Source organism: Mus caroli, chromosome 14 (genome assembly GCF_900094665.2).
Source record: "Mus caroli chromosome 14, CAROLI_EIJ_v1.1, whole genome shotgun sequence".
NCBI classification, from domain to species: Eukaryota; Metazoa; Chordata; class Mammalia; order Rodentia; family Muridae; genus Mus; species Mus caroli.
In genome coordinates this window covers 16,673,302-16,689,208 of record NC_034583.1, presented here as the reverse complement: position 1 = coordinate 16,689,208, position 15,907 = coordinate 16,673,302, and the positions used below count along the sequence as shown (strand labels likewise).

General features: G+C 46.5%; 1 protein-coding gene and 1 long non-coding RNA gene across 29 annotated transcripts in view; both read left to right on the top strand.

Moving 5' to 3' along the window:
• Window positions 1–15,907, top strand: part of Kcnma1 (potassium calcium-activated channel subfamily M alpha 1) — a 702,678-nt gene that overhangs the window by 61,666 nt on the left and 625,105 nt on the right. The gene's annotated exons all lie outside the window — the stretch shown is intronic.
• Window positions 3,029–6,400, top strand: LOC115029221. The gene is made up of 4 exons (XR_003834782.1): window positions 3,029–3,237; window positions 3,341–3,475; window positions 5,053–5,088; window positions 6,197–6,400. It is a non-coding gene; the product is annotated as an uncharacterized LOC115029221 (long non-coding RNA).

Below are 15,907 nucleotides of genomic sequence, written 5' to 3'. Positions count from 1 at the left end.
ACAAGATTCAGAGCAGAAATCTCTCTCTCTCTCTTCCTTCCTTCTTTCCTTCCTCTCTCTCTCTCTCTCTCTCTCTCTCTCTCTCTCTCTCTCTCTCTCTCTCAAGTTAAATGTATCACAGGGATTGCAAAGAAAACAGAGTTTGGTCCCAAGAAGACCTGGTCCGCATCTGTGTGTTTCCCCTCCAGGCTGGGTAACCTTAGGTTATAATGTAATTTTGGGTTCTCAGTTTTTTTCTTGCATAACTGGACTCTATACATTTTTTTGGGAACAGTTTGATCGAGGTAATTATTCATCTCCCTTCCCCTTTACAGCCTTGCTTTTAGAGTCTGAATGACCCCACCTAACTCTTTCTCCCCTGGGAAGAACCCTGTAATTTTTGTTGTTGTTGTCGTTTTGTTTTTTGAGACAGAGTTTCTCTGTGTAACAGCTCTGACAGTCCTGGACCTCACTCCATAAGCCAGGCTTGGCCTCAGACTCAAGAGATTGATTTCCCTGCCTCTGCTGCTTGAGTGCTGGGATTAAAGGTGGGCACCACCATACTGGGTCAAACCCTATAATTCTTTATGCAACTGAATTCAGGCCAATGAAGGGGATATTTTCATGATTGCTAGTAGCAGCCCCTCCTACACCCCAGGAGTTCAAGAGTCACTCACATTTATCTTGAAGCCAGTGGAAGAGTCTGGTTACAGGAGGGCAGGCTGTTAGCCAGAGAGCTGGCCTTGGGTGGCCAGGCTTTGGCCACTTTTCCCATTCCGGGGAGGTGATGGATGGTGGAGTTGTGATTTTTAAGAGGGACCTGAATGTGGTTAACATGGTGACAGATACGGATCTTAACTGGGCACAGCTTGCAAATTCCAATTAATCTGATCCCAACCCTTGGGAAATCTGTTCTGCATTGAGCTTGAACTCTGGTCTAGGGCTCAGGGCCCAATCTGTTACAGTGCCCTGCAAGCACTCAGAGTCTGTCCCCTCAGTCAGGTGTTCTGCAGGACAAGTTCTGCCAGGGCTGTCCCCAGTACAGTACCCTGGTCAGGGAGAGGAAGAAGAGAACACAGTCAGTTCCTGTGTGCCCTTCCACCCTCTTCTTCCTTTGCCCTCTTGTTTTCCTCTCTCCCCATTCTCTCTGTAGTGGAGAAATGTAAGACTATTCATTTTCTCATACCATAACAGAGTCCAGTAAGAAACCAGGGAGTGAGTCTCCTCTGTCCAGCCCTGGGCTCTGGGCAAGACATGGCACATGATAAAAAACTTAAAAGCAACCAAATGCATTGTCTCAGACAATTGGAATACCTGCTGACACTTTCCTGTTGTGAGTCTAAGTTGTGACAATGGAGTTCTATCCAGCAAAGAAAAAAGTTATCCTGGACAGTGCCAGCTTCCTTTTATCCCAGGGACAGGGACCTCTACCTTCAGGGAACCTTATGTTAAGCACAGCTTTGGAACTCAGCACGGTTAGGCCTGCAGATGACGTCACTGGCTTTCTGTGGGACAGCTGCAGTCAGCATCAGGACACTCCAGGCATGCCAGTGGTAACTGGAAACCCTATTTTCAAATGCTTCCCCAGCATTTGTGCATGGTGAGAAGTGCTTCTCTTAGGGCACAAAGACTGGCCATAGTGGGGTCCTAGGGAGATCAGGACCCTCTGAAGACTAGGGCTAGGCTCTGTGGGGGGAGGGGGAAGGAGGACATTTCCGAGAGGACTACTGTTCTGTCAGTGGGATTCCACTTGAATAGGTCTATGGTGAGCCCAAGGGATACATTCCTAAGTTGTCACTGCCAAGGCCTCTTTTTGCAATTTCACTTACAAATATTGTTTTTGTATCAATCTATGCCCACTGCCTATCTTTGTGTATCAGGGCAGCAGAAGTGGCGTACAGGTAGAGAAATGCAGGGAGGAGGGTTTTTTTTCCAAGTTTTATTCTATGTATATGAATGTTTTACCTGCACACGCATATATACAGTGCTTATGAAAGCCAAAAGAGGCTTTTGGATCCTCTAGAACTGGAGTTAAGGGTAGTTGTGAGCCAACATGTGGGTGCTAACAACTGGACCCAGGTCCTCTGGAAGAGCAGCCAATGTTAATGCTCTTAACCACTGAGCCATCTCTCCAGCCCATGCAAAGGGAAGTTTTAATGATCCATAGCCCCACACATGTTTCAGGGTCTGCAAAGCAAAAGAGATGTTAGATATCAGCTCACCTGTGTGTCTTCGAGGTGGAAAGCACAGTGACTCCAGGAGAGTTAATGGGGCTGGGAGGCTCACACTGACACTCCATGGGGACAGCCACATGCTAGGAACAGTGTCAGCTTCAGTTGAAGGCCCAGCCCCCACTCTAGCCATGGCCCACTAACCACTATACCCTCAGCAGACACTAGGTATCCTACTGTATTGACTCCTTTGGTTCTCATCTCTACTTTCTTGGGTGGGAGCTGTCTCTAACATTGGGGAAAGTGACTCACAGGATTTCAGTTGCCCAAGGTCACCCAGCTGGTTGGCACAAGGCCTGTTTTGGAACCAAGATGATCTACTGTAGCCCCGCCAGGATCTATTTCTGTGTGTATGTGTGCTACTGGCGATGAAACCCAGGGCCTTGCACATACTAGGCCAGCCCCTGTACCACTCTGAGTTAGCTTTTGCTCTGGTCCTAAGGTTTGCTTGGTGACAGTGTCTGAATTACAGTTGAATTCCCCAGCCTTTTAGCTTTCTTTTGCTCACTCATGCAATAGCATATTACTTCATAGAACTGTTGAAAACAGGCACTTGGGGTAATGGTTTTAAAGGTGGGGACTTCCCCCGCTGTCCCATCCTTTAAATGGCAGGCCGATTGTCAGCATTGTCTGAAAATGCAACTGCCTAGCCTAGACTAAGAACTCAAAGGTGATGACTTACAGAAGAGTGCACTCGGCAGGGGGTGAAAGGACATTCAGGGATAGTCTAGGGACAGCCCCTGAGGTGGCCTTTGATGACTTTGCTGTGGGGCAGTGGTCCCTCTCCCAGCCTGGCTTATGTGCTTCCTTCTCTAGGTTTCCCTGTCTGCTGCTGCCAGAGTCCACCTCCCCAGAGGGCTGATAATCGGATGCTTCTGAACTTCTTCGCTGCCTCCTATATTCAGAAGCCCGGGCTCCTCTGGCACAAAGTCCAGACCTCTGCCCTCTGCCCGGGGGCTTGCCTTTCCAGACCTTCCTTTTCCATGCTGCTGTAAATCCACTCTGATGCCCACAGCATGCCCTACAGGTGCTTTCTAAACTCACATGTGTTTTCTGGGGTTCCTCTCTCTCCCTAAGCTATCTGGGTTCCTTGTTTTCTCCAGACTCAATTTATTATTATTTTCTTTCAGTTTACTTACCACTCATCTGTTATGAGGCAGTGGGATTCATGGGGGATGCTGGGAAAACCAGGACGCACAAAGACAGACAGTCTCTTGCCTCTGCGGAGGTCTGGATCCAGGAAAAGGACTGCCTAAAGTACTGTGGTCAGTGTCCCGAGAGTCAAGGCTTTGTGTAAGGTCTTCCACTTACAGGAAGCCTTTCTAATTGTGTATTGCTATGGAAATACCCTTGCTTCAAGCCTTATGCATCTTATTCCCTGTTTTCTTTTAGTTCCTTGTGTTTTGCCTGATATAAGTCACGTTCTTTATCCACAGTATTGTTTGGATTTTAGCTGTAAGGAGCAAACTACACCCTCTAGCTCTGTCCTGTGTGCTGAATAATCCAAACGAGTTCTTATTGAACTCTGATCACAAAGCTCCTTCAGATCCCTGATTCCTCTTGTTTGTTATCGTGGTTTATATTTATGTGTGTATGTGGGGAGAGGAGATGAAGAGGGGATTTGTACATTGGAGTGTAACTGACTGCCAAGTTTAGAAGAAGCCATTGGATCCTCTGGAGCTGGAATTACAGTGGACATGAGCTGCCCAGTCTGGGTCCTGGGAACTGGACTGTGGTCTCTGCAAGAGCAATACAGACTCTTAGCTACTAAGACACCTCTCCAGACCCATTTTCATCCTAACTCTGTGGGTATGCGAGACATGTACAGTGAGCCTGGTTTGTAAAGAGTCAGTGACATATTCACAGGCACACAGTACTTAAGTGGCACGGTCTGGCTGTGAGTTTGCCAAACAGCTCAGGGGAAGGATGGGTGACTGTGGAAACCTTCCCTGGACCCTAACACATCTTTGAAGGGATAAATGGTAAGTCAAGAGGGTGAGGCCTCATGGATGCAATGCAGGTAGTTCATTGAGGATCGTGTCAAATGGGCAACTGGGTCTGTTTGGGTCAAGGGTGATTCGCACCCATACTTTTTTTTTTTTGTCCGGCCATTGCAGGCCTTTCTTCCTCCATGAGTATAGGACAGCTGATTGGGTTAAGGGTGGAGGGGAATTACAGCATTGCAGTTTTAGGGTGGGTCCAGAACTGCAAAGGCTGGATGGGCAGAGAGAGAGAGACAGAGACAGAGAGAGAGAGAGAGAGAGAGAGAGAGAGAGAGAGAGAGAGAGAGAGAGTCTGAGACAAATAACAGTGAGAGGACTCATCAGGCCTCCCTGTGGTGCCATTTTGGTGGGGTTTTGGGAGGATGGAATTCAATCAAAGGCAAGGATTCCTTGTCATCCATGCGGGAGGAAAAGCTCCAGGCCCAAGCATTCTGCGAACAATGTCAGAGCCCTCAGCTGGTCTTTCAAGTATTTAGTGGACCTGGGGACAATGTGCACAGACAGAGGAATTCCAGCTCCCTCTCGCCTGGCTGCTCATGCTAGGGTCTGCAATGAAAGCAAAGGCACAGTCACCCTGTGCACACTAGCTGGCTAGGAGGCTGGGGCTTCTGAAGCTCAGCTGTTTGAGCTACCTATGTGTTTAAAAAGCCTTACCTCCATGTAAGAAGAACAAAGTCTGTTTCTTCAGCCTGGGCACAAATCAAAAATAGTTGATTTTTTTTTTTTTTGGCTTCAGTTTAAAAATAAAAAAAGTCACCTTTGGGTTGAGATCGAGAATGGAAAATTTCAGGGCATAAGGGTAATTTTGATTTTTCTTCTTTCTTCTGGGTCTGTTCTAGGCAAGGGCAGATGAGGTGCTTTCGTGAAAGTTATGTGTAAGTATGTACCATGTGTCTCACCTCTTTATTGCCCTGTGGTGTCCCCTCTGTTAAGTTGACGTTAGTAAGATTCTTCCATCCGTCTAGCACAGCAGAGTGTTCGGAGTACAGGGGACACGTGGAAATTGGATATAAGCAACTAATTGGAAGGCAAAGGAGATGATTAAAATTAAGCTGTATCTTCTACCAAGGTGGCTTTATCACATAGAGTGCGTTTTAGCACCCCAAATGAGCAATGACTCAGGCTCCCAATTAGTTGATGATAAACCTCTAGAGAGGATGAAGGGCCTAGGGGACTATATTGACAAGTGGGATTAAAAATGGAGACTCATTTTTGGGTGCAAAAACAGACATGGAAAAGCCAATTCACTTGTATAGACTCTCTCTGGAGTTCTACTAAAAGCCAATTCACTTGTATAGACTCTCTCTGGATTTCTACTAAAAAAAAATGTTACAAACCCCAGCTGGAGTGATAGATCAGTGTAATGTCTGCGTGCAAGCTTGAGGACCCAAGTTCAATCCCCAGAGTCTATATTAAAAAATTAAAAAGCTGAATATGATCAGTGGTGTTTGCAATCTCAGCAGTAGGGCCTGAGGGAATGGAGACAGACATGTCTCTGGGGCTCAGTGGACAGCAGTAGCCTCTTCCTCCCCACCTGGGAAAACTGCAGGATCAGTGGAGCAGGGCAAGGGCAGTGGAGCAAGGACAAGCACAATACCTGAGCTTTCTCACCGGCCTTCACATGCATGTGTGTATACATAGACATCCCCTCTCACGCATGGACATGCACCCACCTCCGTAAGTATGGAGAGGCCCTGACAGCTAGAGTGAGCTTTGCGGAGTGGGATGACTTGTTTGTTTGTGGTCCTCTGGCTTCACAGCCCACTGTTGCCAAGGTGTGTTTTGTGTCAGTTTTACTGTTTCTGACAACTGTTCCTGAGGAAATATACATTTGTGCAACAGACCGCCTCCAATGTCAGGTCTAAATTTAGAAGCCACCTCCGACAGGTGCTAAAATCAGTCATACAGAATTCAGGGCGGTGCTCAGGAATACTGAATACCCATGAGGCTATCATGGCCCCTGATAGAACTTTTGTGTCTTAGGCCCTCAAGTTTGACAGAGTGTGGCATATTTTCTGTGGACCAGGCCCCAGACCAGTACAGTGATATGTCTTCTTGGAACGAAATCCACACGGCTGGAGGAAGTCATGCTTGGTATGATGCCATTGCTCCCATCTGGGTACCTGCACTTTCACCTTGACTCTGTAATGTACCATCTGTGTGTCTGGAGCATCCTTACCCAGAGAATGAGGGCACTGAATCTTTTTAAAAAATAATTTATTGGGGATGGAGAGATGGCTTAGTGGTTAAGAGCACCGACTGCTCTTCCAAAGGTCCGAGTTCAAATCCCAGCAACCACACGGTGGCTCACAACCATCCTAACAAGATCTGACACCCTCTTCTGGAGTGTCTGAAGACAGCTACAGTGTACTTACATATAATAAATAAATAAATCTTTAAAAAATAATTTTTTTTGTTTCATGTGCATTGGTGTTTTGCCCACTTGTGTATCTGTGTGAAGGTGTTGGATTCCCTGGAATAGAGGTACAGACAGTTTTGCGCTGCCACATGGGTGCCAGGAATTGAACTCCGGTCTTCTGGAAGAGCAGCCAGTGCTCTTGACTGATGAGCCATCTGTCCTGTTGAATCTTACTCACTCTGGGGTCATTTCCTCAACCTGAGCAACTTGATTAATATACAACACTCAGGTTGGGAAGAAGAACTTCAAGTTATTGTTCCTTGGGTTTGTAGTGGTCTCAACTAATAACACAAGAAAAAAGTCTTGGTTCCGTCAAGTGGACATTGCCCTGGGTTTTGCCTAGTTTCTGCCCTGGATGCCCCTGGACCTACCTGTGAGACAGGACAGCAGGGAGCCTGGACCCATGGGTCCATCCTTGATGGGCACGTCTACCTCACAGTTTTAATTTTACTGAGTACTTTAGAGGCAGGATCTGACTATTTTGAGACAGGGTCTTGCTATACATCCCCAGCAGGCCTTGAACTTACAGCAGTGTCAGCTTCTTGAGTGAAGGTCCATTTTCTTTGGACAGGATCTCATGTATCTAGGCTGGCTCAGCACTTACTTTGTAGATGAGAATGGGGGTCTTTCAACTCCGTATCCCCCTAAGATGTGCACCATTACACATTTAATTGTTTAATTGTGTGGACCATCCTGGTGTATCCGTATAGCCCCCTAGTGGGTGGAGTCTATACAAGTGAATTGGCTTTTCCATGTCTGTTTTTGCACCCAAAAATGAAGCTTATCATAAGCAGGGTATGGGGATGAGGGGATAGTCTAAGTCTGGGTCCAGGCTTTGGTCTTTTTGTCACTTAGCAGTGTGACCTTGGGCAAACCATGAAGCCTTGGTCAACTTGATTCCTTCCTTGTATGTGGGGGTACATAACAGCACTTTTTTGAATTGGTGGTGAGACCCCGTAATCTATGTAAAGTATTTACAGTATAGAAAGCACTGTCACTGTGATAGTTCTCTGTGTGTTGTGGAAAAGAATGAGCCTCTCTGGGCTTTGTTACAGATGGCCTATGTATGTTTCATATGTTACATTGTAACATACAGCTCTCCTTTGCTTCAAATCCTCTATGCATCTCTTATACAGCAAGCAAGGTAAGCGTTGCATAAGTAGTTGTGATATTGTATTATTTGGGGAATAAGGACCTGAAAAAGAAGGCTGAATGTGTTCAGCACAGGCACGATTTTGTTTCAACTATTCCCAATCCTCAGTTGGCTGAGTCTGCCAGTGGAGAATTATAGATACGGAAGTTGGCTTGTATACATCAAGTGAGATAACTTCATTCTGCATCCGGCAAGATAATGCATGTAAAACCCCTCGAATAATTCTTGACAATCAGTTCTCAGTGAACAGTAGCAGCTCTTATCTAAGTAGCTTCTATTGGGAAAACACAGTCATATTTTTGTATCATTTCATTTCAGTCTGTGTCTCATCCAGGATCTATACTAGCTCTGACTAGAACAAAACAACACACCACCACCACCACAGCAGCAGCCAAACAACCAGGCTTGATCATGTTGTCTGGAAAATTTTGCCTGTTCAGATTCTCATCATACAAGTGTTCCCTTCTTTTGCTAGAGGGCTCTTGGGGATGTGAAGCCTGGGTACAGAGCAGAGGACTTTGGGGAAGAACTCCGGCTATGTTGGTAGGGAAAGCTCCCTTGGGCCTATGGCCTCAGTGCTTTGTATAGGACTGTTCAGGTCTGGCAGAGGAGCTTCTTGGAGGAGCTGAGGTCTAGCTGTGGGAATTTAAGGCCTTGGACTGAGTACCTTTCCTTTGGGCATCCTGGCCTGGGCTGGTGAGCCAATTGCTTAAGTCTTCTCTGCTGGGGACAGTCTCAGTGGCTCTAGAGACCACTTGAGCACAACTCTTGGGTGCTGAAGAGCCAGCTACTTAGCATCCAGGAAATCTGATGCCTGTATTCAGAGCCAGGGCCACTTAGAAAAGAAGGCTGCCAGCTGCCTAGATCGAAAACCACCTTATAGGGCTCCATATACGCTTTCCCTGTTGTTTTAGGTTGCCCCAAGAGACCACTGTTGGCCACAAACTCTTGTGACTAACTAGGAGAAATCCATGAACCTCCCAAGTGTTGCCAGACAGTAGATTGGGCTGGGCTGACTCAGGGCTGATTGTGTTCTAGGGCTGAAGTCCCCAAGAAAAATAAGCCATCGGGCCTTAACAAGCATATGGGCAGCTACTCCCTCACAATCTGCTTGTATTTTGGATCTTAAGTGTCCCCCAAGCCTTGTGTGTTGCAGGCCCTTGAAGAATTACTATAGAAAGGTAATTATGGGGTTCTAACCCTTTCATCAAATTCTTCCTCTTTCACATCCCAGTAGAATGTATTGGTTTGACTCTCGCCGTGTGTGACCTGCTGGCTTGTCACAGGCCCAGAGCAACAGGATTATTTGTCTGTGGGCTGGAACCTGAACCTAGGAGATGCAATGTACCTCTCCTGTCTATAAGGTGGTTATCAGATATTTATTACAGTCAAATAAAGCTAGGCAAGGCACGTTAAATGATTTTTGACTTAATTTAAATAAGGCAAGAATGACGAACACTTCAGCAGTCAACCAGACTAGGCCTTTCTGAGCCTTTCCTTTAACTTCCCAAGGACACCAAGAATACCAACTGCATTGATTCACTGTGAAGCTCAATGGGATAGAGAGCTTGCAAAAGCCTTGCAAATTATTTCTCTCAAGGGAAAAGAAAATGTTTTCTTGTGATTCATTGAATTGGTGCTATGTAGTAACATGAATTATCATTTACACACCCAAATGCCTCTTGCCTGATATAGCCTTTTAGGAGCCCAATTTTGGACGTTACCCTACTTACTTAGGGGACCGTATAACAGAGCGGGGTTTCCTAGGCAGTCTGAAGTTAACTATTTCAGATAACCTAAAACATTTTGACTGCATGGGGCTGGGAAATCCAGAACCATCCAGCCCTTCTTCTGGGTGTGTCCTGGCTGGGTGTATGTACTTTTACGTCTTTCTCGAGCCAGACACACTTTGGGTATGAGAAGCTTGCATCCCCCAGGTTAGAGAATGCGCCTAGCTCCTGAGCTCTACATCACAAGGATAATTGTGGGCCTTGATTCATAGTGAGTCTGAAGGCTCTAGAGCAATATTAAACTGCCCATTGGCAGTGACTGACAGCTTTCAGGATTGAAGTAATGAGTTCAGAGCCCCCACTTGCCTGTAAAGCACCGTGGGGGTAATTTCCTTGAGTAGCTCTTTCTACCTTTCAGAAACCTGCCTCTTGTGCTCTCTGTACTCAGTGGGTGTCACATTCATCTCCCGCTCTTTGACCAGAATTAATTACCGGCATTATCCGAGGGAGTTATTTATATTAGTCTCAAACCAATGAGCTACTGCTGCTGGAGGACCATCAAATACAATGTATGCTGATTGCCTCAGTGACTTCCAATCTGCTTTGGCAGGGGCTATAGGAGACCACTGAGAGGCACCAGGCTATTATTACTATTATGTTTATGTTTGTTTATGTTTAGGATTGATGTCTGGAGGCTGGGGCTGGGGAAGTGCCCAGGAATTCTATTTCTTAGGGAGTTTGGCTTTTATGTGTGGGCATTGTGATGTGGCTGTTGCACGTAGATGGATGGTGGTTGCCTGTAGTTCGATGTGAGGTCCCTGATTGGTAGTCTTCATGACCTGGATGCCCATGTTCATCTTTGTCCCCAGAGCTCAGTGGCTCATAGTTCCTTTCACGGTCCAAGTTTCTACCTGATGCAGTGTAGTCACTGTATTGAGTCAAAGGTGACCTAGATGCTCAGCTTTGTGTCTCTGTCTTCACTATCTGCCCACTACGGAGAGCACGCTAGAGGTGTTAGCACTCTGTCACATGAGTTAGAACTTTTAATCCCCCCAACCACTTCCAGAACTATCCTTGCATTCTCATGTGTGTGTGCATGTGTGCATATGTGTGTGTGTGTGTAGGCCAGAGATTGACACTGGGCATCTTCCTCTATCATTCTCCACCTTATTATTTTTTAATCTAATTATTTATATATAAATATTTATTTTTGATATCTATTTTGTGAGTGAGGAAGAGGGGCACACCCTGACAAAACCATGACTGACGGCGCGCAGGAGTTGGTTCTTTCCTTCTACTATGTGGCTTTGGGGAAGTTGGACCCACATTGTCAGACTTGGTGGCAGGCACCTTTCCCCACCTGAACCAGCTTGCTCCGTCCCTCCACCTTGTGCATCAAAGGTCCTTACAGCTGGGCTATTTCCTACTGATGATCTCCTTTGGGCAGAGTGGGTGGGAAGGCTCAGGAGACCCTCACCTGAGTATACAGCTGGATGCAGCTCTGCACTATTTGCATGTGTCTTTGGGATTTCTGAGAGAGCCTAGAAGACTTGGGGGTGGGGTAAGGGCTGGAGGAGAGCCCTCCATTTACATAGCCTTGGAGAGACCATCAGTTCTTCCACTGAGGCTGTTTTAAAGTTAGCCATGCTCCTGCTTGAAACCTCTCCCACACTGTGCTGTAAGGAAACGTAATAAACCCATCGCTTCCCCAGAATGTACTCTGATGGAATCTTACTTTCCTTTATTGTGGGGACTCAGGGAGGAAGGGGACGTTTACATCTCCAAAACAGAAGGGATTTTAGCAACAGGCACTTGACCCAAGTGATGTCTGAGAACTGTGTGGTGGAGGGGCTCTGTAGATTTCCACACAAGCTTCTCTGAGGGGATCTTGGGAGGCCTATGGGAGCCTGAAGTTTGGTATGGGCCCCTCAGAGCTTCAATGTTGGTTAATTTTCATGTATGGATTCAAGGTTGTAATAATGTAGTGAGTTTTACCTCAAGGCTTCAGAATACAACGAGGATTCCTGGCTTTGCCCAAGCCACTACTTCATTGGCAAATGCCACTTGGGCACAGGGGGTCTAACTTGAGCCTCTGTACAGTCTTCCTTTCATCTGTTTAATCTCCAAAGTGTAACACCATGATGTTTTTACACTGTTTTGATATATCCCTTCTAACCTCAGCAAAGAATTCTGTACTCCTTTGTGTCAAGTTGAGTCACCTGGAAAGAAGGACCCTAACTTGAGGAATCACCTCCATCAGATTGGCTTGAAGGCTTGTCTGTGTGTTGATTTTCTTGATTAATGATTGATGGGGGAAGGGCCCAGTCCATTGTCAGTGGTACCTCTGGGAAAAATGGTCCTGAGCAAACCATGGAGAGCAAGCCAGGAAGCAGTGTTCATCTGTGGCCTCTGCTTCAGTTCCTGCCTCCAGGTTCCTGCTAGAGTCCCTACCCTGACTCTTCCCTCAGTGATGGATTAGGAAGTGAAAAGTCAAGTCATATTTTATTTATCATAGAAATGGAAAACACAGTAGGACTGACTCTGATTGAAGCTATTGGGAGCTTTGTTGTCATTTTTGTTAACCAAATAAGCAAAACAGAGGTACAACTTTTTTGAAAATCCAATTCAGAAGGAAGCTTGGGAAAAAATACATAATAGTGGTTTGCCACTTTAGTAAATATTTTTCTTCCTTCTAGAAGGAAGCTTGGTTCTTTCTTGAACCTGATTTTAAGGTCACTTCTCTAATACCTGTGCTGCTGGCCCCTCTCATCCCCACTTTGTAGGTTCTTTTTCTTTAATACCCCCTTTGTAGAATAGCCAGAAGTGATCTTTGATCTCTTGAGTTTTATTTGGGCTCAAATTAAGTCCCAAGACACTCTACAGGGATTTGTGACTTTGTCATGTGGTTACCATGGCTTGGGAGGACAGGTCCTGCTAACTCCTTCCAGAAGCAGATCAGCTGTGTGCCACTATTTCTCTGGCTCCCCCAACCCCTGACACCAGGCCACTCACTGCTCCAGGAAAACCACCCTCCTGCAGTCTTGATTGGATAGGAGGAGTCTCTGTTTAATACATTTTTCTTATAGCAGCTACCTGCATGCGTGCGTGTGGAGGGAAGCCACAGTTTGCAAACCAGAGGGGACTAGGCAGTTCTCCCTAGGGAATGCTTTTCCTTTGAACAGAGCTTGTGATCACATGCTCTTGGAAGCTTGAGGCATCAGTGACATTTCAGTACAGTCCCTTAGTTCCTCTACCCTCCTTGTTTAATGTTTTCTACTTTCTCTAGGACGTTTAGGCCCCACTTTGTCCACAGAGTTGTGATGTCATGGTTTCTCTGTGTGCAGAGTCTCTGAGCAAAATGACCTTCTAAGCGCAGGCAGCCTTGGGAACGTAGTCTCTCCAGCCAGAGACTGGGGGTCCTTGAACTTTTTCCTTTCCAAACTGCTCACAGGATTTCTGTGTCATCTTGTTTACCTTACTGGAGATGAGCTATTACATTCTTGTCTGGAACCCTTTGCGGGGAATCATAGTTGTTTCTGCGCTGTACCCCATGGTATCACCCAGGCTTTCAGAGGGTGAAAAATAGCAGACTTGTCATGGTTATGGAAAATCTGGCCTGGCTTGGCCCCAAGGAATTTGTTAGGTCTGCTTTGAAGAGCTGGTGTTGCCAGCAGAGGAGCCCTGTGGGCTCCTCCCTTCAGCATCCACTCGCAGTGACCTTGGTTGGTGGTTCCCTGTCTCCTACTGGAACAACAACAGAGACATTGATCCCTACTTGAACCCTTTCATTTAGAATGTTCAGAGTGAAATATGAGATCCGTATTATTTAAACTAGATCTACCACAGCTTCTGTGGGCTCTACTGCTCTAGGCAACACAGGAAAGGAGGGTGACTCTTGTGGGAAGGGCCTCTTGTGCTTTTGGTCACTTTGAGTTTGGCTCCTGTCAGTACAGCTGTTTGCTGGGAATGTCTTGCTGCTGATGTTGATCTGTTGGGTTGGGAACACTGGGACTCAGTTCCTGATGGGGTATGACTTAGAAACAGCCCTGGGACAGTCTGCTTCCTGGAGGTGGGATGTCCTAGAGACATGACTGGTGGGCCCTTGACTGAATAGTTCAGGGGCTTTCTCTGGGTCAAAGTGTTGTCTGGCCCTGGAAAGATGTGCTCTGTGTCCCAACAACTGGATTCTCAGACTTGGTAACCTGGGGACAGTCTAACAGGATACTGTTATGCACTTTGGGCCTGGCATTGGGAAGCATTTCACCCAGGAGTGCCATTGATGCCCATATTCTGGCCCTGCCCTCTGCTCTCCTAGATGCTACTGTTCTAAGTGTGGCAGGAGAGGATGCTTACCTGGGCTGAAGGACCATTAGCTCATGAAGCCAACATGGGATCATTTAAAATATGAATGCAACACCTTTTCAAAAATGCATGTTAAAAATAGGTTTTACAAAGGGTCAAAAGACAAAAAAGTTTATAATTTAGCTTAATGAAAGATATATCGAAGATTACTGCGACTTATTTATCCCTGCTGTGCCAGTGTCTGTACTATTTGTGATGAAGCAATATAATCACTGCTTCCTGTCTTTCCTTACTGGGAGTGACATCATGGGTTGCCCTAGGAACCCAGGGCACAGTGGTTCCCCAGCCATCTGTGACAAGAGAAAACCATGAAGAAAACCACAGCAAGGCAGGGAGGACAAAACTCTGTGTTCTTAGAAGGGTACATGATTGAAATTCACAGAACAAAGTGAGGGTGATGAGCAGGATGTGTGTCTGCAAGTTACTCACCACAGCTGCTGCCCAGATGAGACCAGGTGTGGGCTCCATATTACCTGCTTTAGTGCCCCCACACTATGTGAGGTATATTGTTTCTGTTTCCAGGAGAGGAAACAGACCCAGAAAAGGACGCAGAAATCACAGAGCTGAAAATGGAGGAATTATGGTCCTAACTCAGGAGTGACCACGTCCCCAGACCTCATGGGTTTTACCCACAGCAGTGTGCTGCCTTTTCCAGAAGCAGAAGTCAAACTTGGTCTAGGCTCCTGCTGCCCACCTCATCCCTCCTCCATCATGATTTCTGGTCCAGGCTCCTGCTGCCCACCTCATCCCTCCTCCATCATGATTTCTGGTCCAGGCTCCTGCTGCCCACCTCATCCCTCCTCCATCAGGATTTCTGGCCCCTTGGCACTGGCACATTCTCCAGTGATGGAGTTTCTTTCTCCTCTCCTGCCAGCTAGGCTCCCGGCCTTCTGTACACAGCTCCTTTCTGGGATGTTCCATTTGCCTGGGGGAGGGGATGGTTTCCCACAGTGACTCCCAGCCTCTGCTGCTGCTGACATTTTTCTTTTTGCTCCTCTCAGTTGAGCTAGGCCATGCAAGTACGAATCTGCAGATGGCTGTCCGTGAGAGATGGACCAGATGAGAACCATGATGTCTCCTCTGTAGGAATGGACTTCCAAGAGCTGCCCCCAGAGGAGCTGAGCTGAACAGCACAACTGTGACTGTTCTTGGAGCTCTATACAGACCCCCCTGGGGAAGAGGTGATCTGTCACTCATAGCCTAAAACTGCCAGGCACACTCTTTCTCTTGAACCTCCAAACATTACTGTGTTCAAGCAGAAAGACTTAATCAAGGGAACATCTTGGCCACACACTGGCCTCTGGACAGGGATAGGAAGGTCAAGGGATAGAGATAGAGATATCAACTGAAAGAGCATCCCCAAAGGTTCAAGGTCTGTGGGTTCGGCTTGCTTATGTACTATATTTTTATTGAGGGGGGGTTCCTCAGTTTTTCCACTTGTAAAATGGTCCATAGGAGACTTGGAGATTTCTAGAACTTCCTGCTGGTGAACTTCTCTGTGTTTTTCCACCATGGCTGGGAGAACTCTGGGTTTCAGTTGCTGACATTGGATAAATTTGAATTTGGGTACACAAAATTCTGTAAGAGGAATTGGGCATAAAGGCGAAGTGCCCTTCCTCCCATCCATCATTTCAAGTTCAGAGCATAATCCAGTCTTGAATGCTGTGAGCAGCATTGACTTAATAACATGTGTATGGGGACACCAAATACACACACACACACACTTACATAAAACTACCATTTTCCTGTATCTTTGCATCAGTTTTATATTCCAATATATATATATTCAGTCCCCCCCCGCCCCCTTTCTAGCTTCCCACATTCTTGGAGGCAAAACTTAGGGGCAGAGCCTGTGGCATTGCTTAGCTTGTGGGGGCAACATATAAAAATAGCACTCCACACGGAGTTCTTTTCCTGCACGTCTGGAGTTTTATTTCCATCTTTCCTTCCAAGACTCAACAGCTATGCCAGTCCCTTAGCTTAAAAATGCTCCCCCTCCTCTGAGAATGTGCTCTGAGGGAATCCACACA